A 5,415-nucleotide genomic window follows, 5' to 3' on the forward strand; every position below is an offset into this window, starting at 1 on the left:
TAGAGGGTGCTTTTAGGAATTGGGAAAGAATAAATTCTATTTTCTCTTCTCCTACTTCGAAAGTAAGCTTTCCTCGCTTGACGTCTATAATTGCACCAGCGGTTGCTAAGAATGGTCTTCCTAATATGATCGGGATGTTAGAATCTTCTTGGATATCCATTATGATGAAGTCAGTTGGGATGTAGAATTGGCCTACACGAACAGGGATATTTTCTAACATTCCTACAGGGTATTTGACTGAACGGACAGCTAGTTGAAGAGACATTCTCGTTGCCTTAAGCTCACCTAGATTTAGCTTCATACAGGTTGAAAGAGGCATCAAACTAACACTGGCTCCTAAATCGCACAAGGCTTTCTCTATGATGGTTTTTCCTATTACGTAGGGTATAGAGAAACTACCAGGATCTTTCAGTTTGGGAGGCATGTTATTTTGGATGATAGCGCTACATTCAGCGGTAAGCGTTTCAGTTTCGTTATCCTCGAGTTTCTTTTTGTTTGATAGGATTTATTTTAGGAACTTAGCGTACGAAGGCATTTCGGTTATGGCTTCTGTGAACGGTATGGTTATATTTAATTGTTTCAGAAGTTCTACAAATCTTTTAAATTGCGCTTCGGTTTTTGATTTAGCTAATCTCTGAGGGTAAGGAATTGGTGGCTTATAAGGTGGTGGTGGAACGTAAGGTCTTTCTTTTTCAGGTTCCACTTCGTTGTTCTCATTAGTCTTAGCAGGTTGATCATCAGTTGATGTCTTTTGGGTTTCCTTTGGCTCTTGTTGGGACATGGGTACGTTTTGAGTTCTAGGATCGATAGGTCCATCGTAGTTCGTTCCACTTCGTAGTGTTATCGCGTTCGCATGTCCTTTAGGATTAGGTTTTGGTTGAGCAGGAAACGTGCCAGCAGGGGCAGCAGTAGGTGCTTGTTGTTGAGCTACTTGTGAAATTTGAGTTTCTAACATTTTGTTATGCGTAGCTAAGGCATCTACTTTGTTCGATAGTTGTTTTAGTTGCTCGCTATTGTGGATGTTTTGGTTTAGGAAGTCCTTATTGGTTTGTTGTTGGGAAGCTATAAAGTTCTCCATCATGATTTCGAGATTCGACTTCCTAGGGGTGTTTTGAGCAGCTACAGGCGCTTTTTGGTAGCCAGGTGGAACAGCAGGTGCTTGTCCAGGCGCGTACAACGCGTTGTTGTTTTTATATGAAAAGTTCGGATGGTTTTTCCATCCAGGGTTGTACGTGTTAGAATAAGGGTTTCCTTGAGCATAGTTTAATTGATCAGACGGGACTCCAGTCAAGAGTTGACATTTGGAAACTACGTGCCCAGTCAATCCACAAATCTCGCAGTTAGGTGCTACAGTAGCAGCGGTGGCTGAAGGAGTGACTGTTAAGTTTTCGATCTTTTGAGTTAAAGCGTCTACTTTAGCGTTAACGCGGTCTATACCACTTACTTCGTACATTCCTCCTTTGGTTTGGGTTTTCTCTAGAGCGGCTCGTTCTCCTCCCCATTGGTAATGGTTTTATGCCATGTTCTCTATGAGGTTGTATGCTTCATCATGGGGTTTGTCCATTAATGCTCCGCCAGCAGCGGCATCTATAGTCATTTTAGTGTTATATAGGAGACCACCATAGAAAGTATGGATGATCAGCCATGGTTCGAGTCCATGATGAGGGCATAGTCTAAGCATGTCCTTGTAATGTTCCCAAGCTTCGAAGAGTGATTCGTTATCTTTCTGGATAAATCCGTTGATTTGACCTCTTAGCATAGCAGTTTTGCTAGGTGGAAAGTATCTCGCTAAGAATACTCTCTTCAATTCGTCCCACGTAGTTATGGAATTAGAAGGCAGGGATTGAAGCCACGCTCTAGCTCTGTCCCTCAAGGAGAAAGGAAAGAGACGTAATCGAATAGCTTCGGAACTAACGCTGTTAGCTTTGACAGTGTCGGCATATTGCACGAACACAGATAAATAAAGATTGGGGTCGTCTGCAGGGCTTCCGGAGAATTGATTCTGTTGAACAGCTTGTACCAATGAAGGTTTCAGTTCGAAATTGTTCGCCTCAATCGCAGGTGGTGCGATACTTGAGTGCGGTTCAGCGCGCGAAGGAGCGGCATAGTCTCTAAGAGGACGAAGAGCAGCCATCTCTAACTTTGGGGTGATTTGATTGATTTGATCAGTAAAGGTCAATTCCTGATTAATCGGAATTGGTGCTACTTCGGGAAGATTGCGAGCTCGACGTTTGACGTTAATGAAACATTCGATCTCGTTAATTCGTTGTATTAAATCTCCTCCTTGTGAACGAGTATTTGGCATACAATCGTTCAGAAAGAAAGGAAAGAATTGCCCTAGTCTCTATGGTGTAACAGTGAGTTACGATATCGACTTAAATAGTCCCCGGCAACGGCGCCAAAAACTTGATCGCGACTTTACGTGTCTATTAATCTGATGACGGCAAGTGCACAGTCGTGTCGTGTAGTTTTAAAAGATATCGAATCCACAGAGACTATGAATCGATCTACCGTTATCTAAGGTTACTATGTAAAGCTAAGGCTACTAATATTTTGATTGTTCCTAAGGGAGAGTGATTGTGAATAGAAAGAAATATATTAATAGACAGATATCAGTATGTATTTCGTTTAACTTAAGGTAATCCGAAGGTCCATTGGCTAACGCATAATTAAATTAAAAATCTTTACTAATTCAATTGGTTAAAAATCCCCGTCTCAAACGTTCGCTCTGTTGATTTAGATTACTATCCTAATCCTAATGTACGCTTTCGCCATCCCATTAGATTTTAGAAGAGATTTTTGGAAACAACGTAATTAATAAAATGCCTGTTTTATGAAGTTGTTATCTATTTAAATCTTCTAATTAGTTTAATACGCTTTCGCCATCCTTAAAACTAATGTCCTATGTCTACTATCCAGTTAAAGATCTCAAACTTTCGCTCTATTGATTTTAACCTTTGACCGTCTTAAACCTTCAAACTTTCGCTCTATTGGTTTTAAGACTTACTAATTAAATTAGACATACAAACCAAAAACAAGTGATAATTAACAAAACATAATTAAGCCAATTTATTTCGGATCCCACAGTTAACTTACTTTACATACCGATACCTTAGTAATTTAGCCAGACATATTAATACGGTTAAGCATGCATAAATTAATTTGGCTTATAATAAGAGGCATGTTAATTGGCATATAATATATCATGCAATAACTATATAAATGAAGGCGGTAAATATTAAACCTGAATTAAATAAATTGCAATTGAATCTTCGAGTACTGAACTTCCACCACAGGTTAGCTGGATCGTTCTTCAGAATTTAAACGGACGGAATTTAAAATAAGGAAATAAAAGCGATAAATCTAACGTAAGGATAGATTTATAAAATGTTCACAACAATTTCCGGTGTAGAAATCGTTGTGAGAAAATAAACTGTTCGAATGAAAGCAGGAAGAAAATATAAATCACGGTACAATTTCGGCAGCACTTCTGTCATACCCCAAAATTTGCCCCCCTCTTTGCATCTTCAATGACTCGAGGTCCAAGGGTTCTTGCAAATCATTCTCTCCTGCTCAGAAATAGGGTTTGCATTTTATCAAAGGATTTCGAATCTCTGAGGCCTCAAATGAATCCCAAGGTCTCTCACATTCCAAAGCCACAAATGCTTCATTAAAAAGATATGATCCAATGTATTACAAGTTCTTCAAAAGGATCATTAAGAGGTCATCCTTCTCAAAATCCCGTAAGCTTCAATGGAGATGAAACCAAAAAGAGTGTTTAGAGGACTCTTTAAGCTTTCCAAAAAGTCCTGGAACGTCTCCATACGACGAATATTGGGAAAGTTAAGACTTATTGAAGATTAGCAAAATTTGTGAGAAAATACAAGGGTTAATTTGAGTAATTTGGAGGTTTTGTGACTAAATGGGCCTATCATTTGGACATAAAACAAGCCCATGACACCAAGAGCAACCTTTAATCCACCAATTTATTTTATGGCTTTATTTATATTTATTTGAATTATATTCACCTAAATATTAAATAAATCGTTTAAATATAATAAATGGATTAAATTAAACAAAGCATTTTCTAAATAAAAAAAAGAAGAAACCCAAAAGACTCAATTTTGGAATATCAAGGAGGCGTGAGAAGTTGGAAGGAAAGGATTCGTTTGATTAAAATAAGAAACTAAGGTTGGAAAGTTTATATTTGATTTGCAATCAAGTGATGATATCAGAATCAATGAGATTGTATCTAATTTGTTTGACCTAATTGTTAATAATATATAACTATAACATGTACAAGGCAGAGGGGGCTGGGCCGAAAATCTGCAGAAAGAAGATGGCAGCCTTAAAAAACGCATACCAAACTCAAAATTGGAAGAAAGGAACCAAACGTGAATTCCGATTTGCAGCCACATTCAAGAAGACTTGAAGATCAATTTATGTTCCTGGACGTTTTCTGAAACTACTGGAGTCATCACCAAGGCCCAGAGCATCCTGAGTCGAGTCCATCATAGCCACGGTTCCACCTATTTTTCTTTGATTTCGTTCTTGTTCATTCACGCGTGATTAATAGATTATGGTTGCAAATTCTAATTCATGGTGATGTATGGAGTGTGTCTGATACATTTAATTTGAGTTTCGGTACAGAAATTGCAATTCACCATTAATAGGTTTTCAAAGCTGTGTTTTAGGATCTAGAGTTGCAGGTGAAATTGGATAAAACCAAGGGCGTATTCGCATTCGTAGAACATTTTTCAGTCGATCCATGGTGTTTTTTATGAATGCATCTTGTGTGTTGCATGAGCTTTGGCTGGCAGGGTCTACGGTCACGCAAAGAAGACTTGGCCACAGTCTGCGTTTTATTCCACGAGGAAGAAGAACCATCTTGCTCAGCTAGCGCGTTTTTGTGTTTTTTCTAATTACAATCATGTGTGTGTATATGTTGTTTATGTTGTAGAGTTCAAACAGCGAATCAAAGTGCTTTAGTGGAAGAGCAACGCGTCCTAAGGCTTCCAATGATGAGGGGAGGGGTTCGATCCCCACTCCCAACCTTATTTTTGTATGAAATAAAAATTCATGGATCCAGTGCCACGCATCTTTGCTGGCTCATGATGCACTCTTGCTCGACACCATTGGATATCCTTCAAGTCAGATCTAACGCCCACGCCATCTGCAGCACACCATAGACCTTCAAGGGGCAACCACACAGGATAATTACCAGGTTCTTTTGTAATATATTTATTTATTTAATATCTATTTATTTAGATTTATTTAGATTAATATATTTGCTTCAATTAGTTTATTTTGATTAGGATTAGAATAAATTAGGATTAGGGTTAGGTTTATAATATTTTCCCCGATTATTCGAGTATCTCGATTAATTTATTTAATTGGTTTTAACCATAAAAAATC

At 38.3% G+C, this 5,415-nt stretch overlaps 1 non-coding gene across 1 annotated transcript; it reads left to right on the top strand.

Moving 5' to 3' along the window:
* The first annotated feature begins 1,652 nt into the window (after positions 1–1,652).
* LOC131608369 (small nucleolar RNA R71) lies at positions 1,653–1,759 on the top strand. Its single transcript, XR_009285633.1, has one exon. It is a non-coding gene; the product is annotated as a small nucleolar RNA R71 (small nucleolar RNA).
* The last annotated feature ends 3,656 nt before the right edge of the window (positions 1,760–5,415 follow it).

This window comes from Vicia villosa, linkage group LG5 (assembly GCF_029867415.1).
Source record: "Vicia villosa cultivar HV-30 ecotype Madison, WI linkage group LG5, Vvil1.0, whole genome shotgun sequence".
Classification (NCBI taxonomy): Eukaryota; Viridiplantae; Streptophyta; class Magnoliopsida; order Fabales; family Fabaceae; genus Vicia; species Vicia villosa.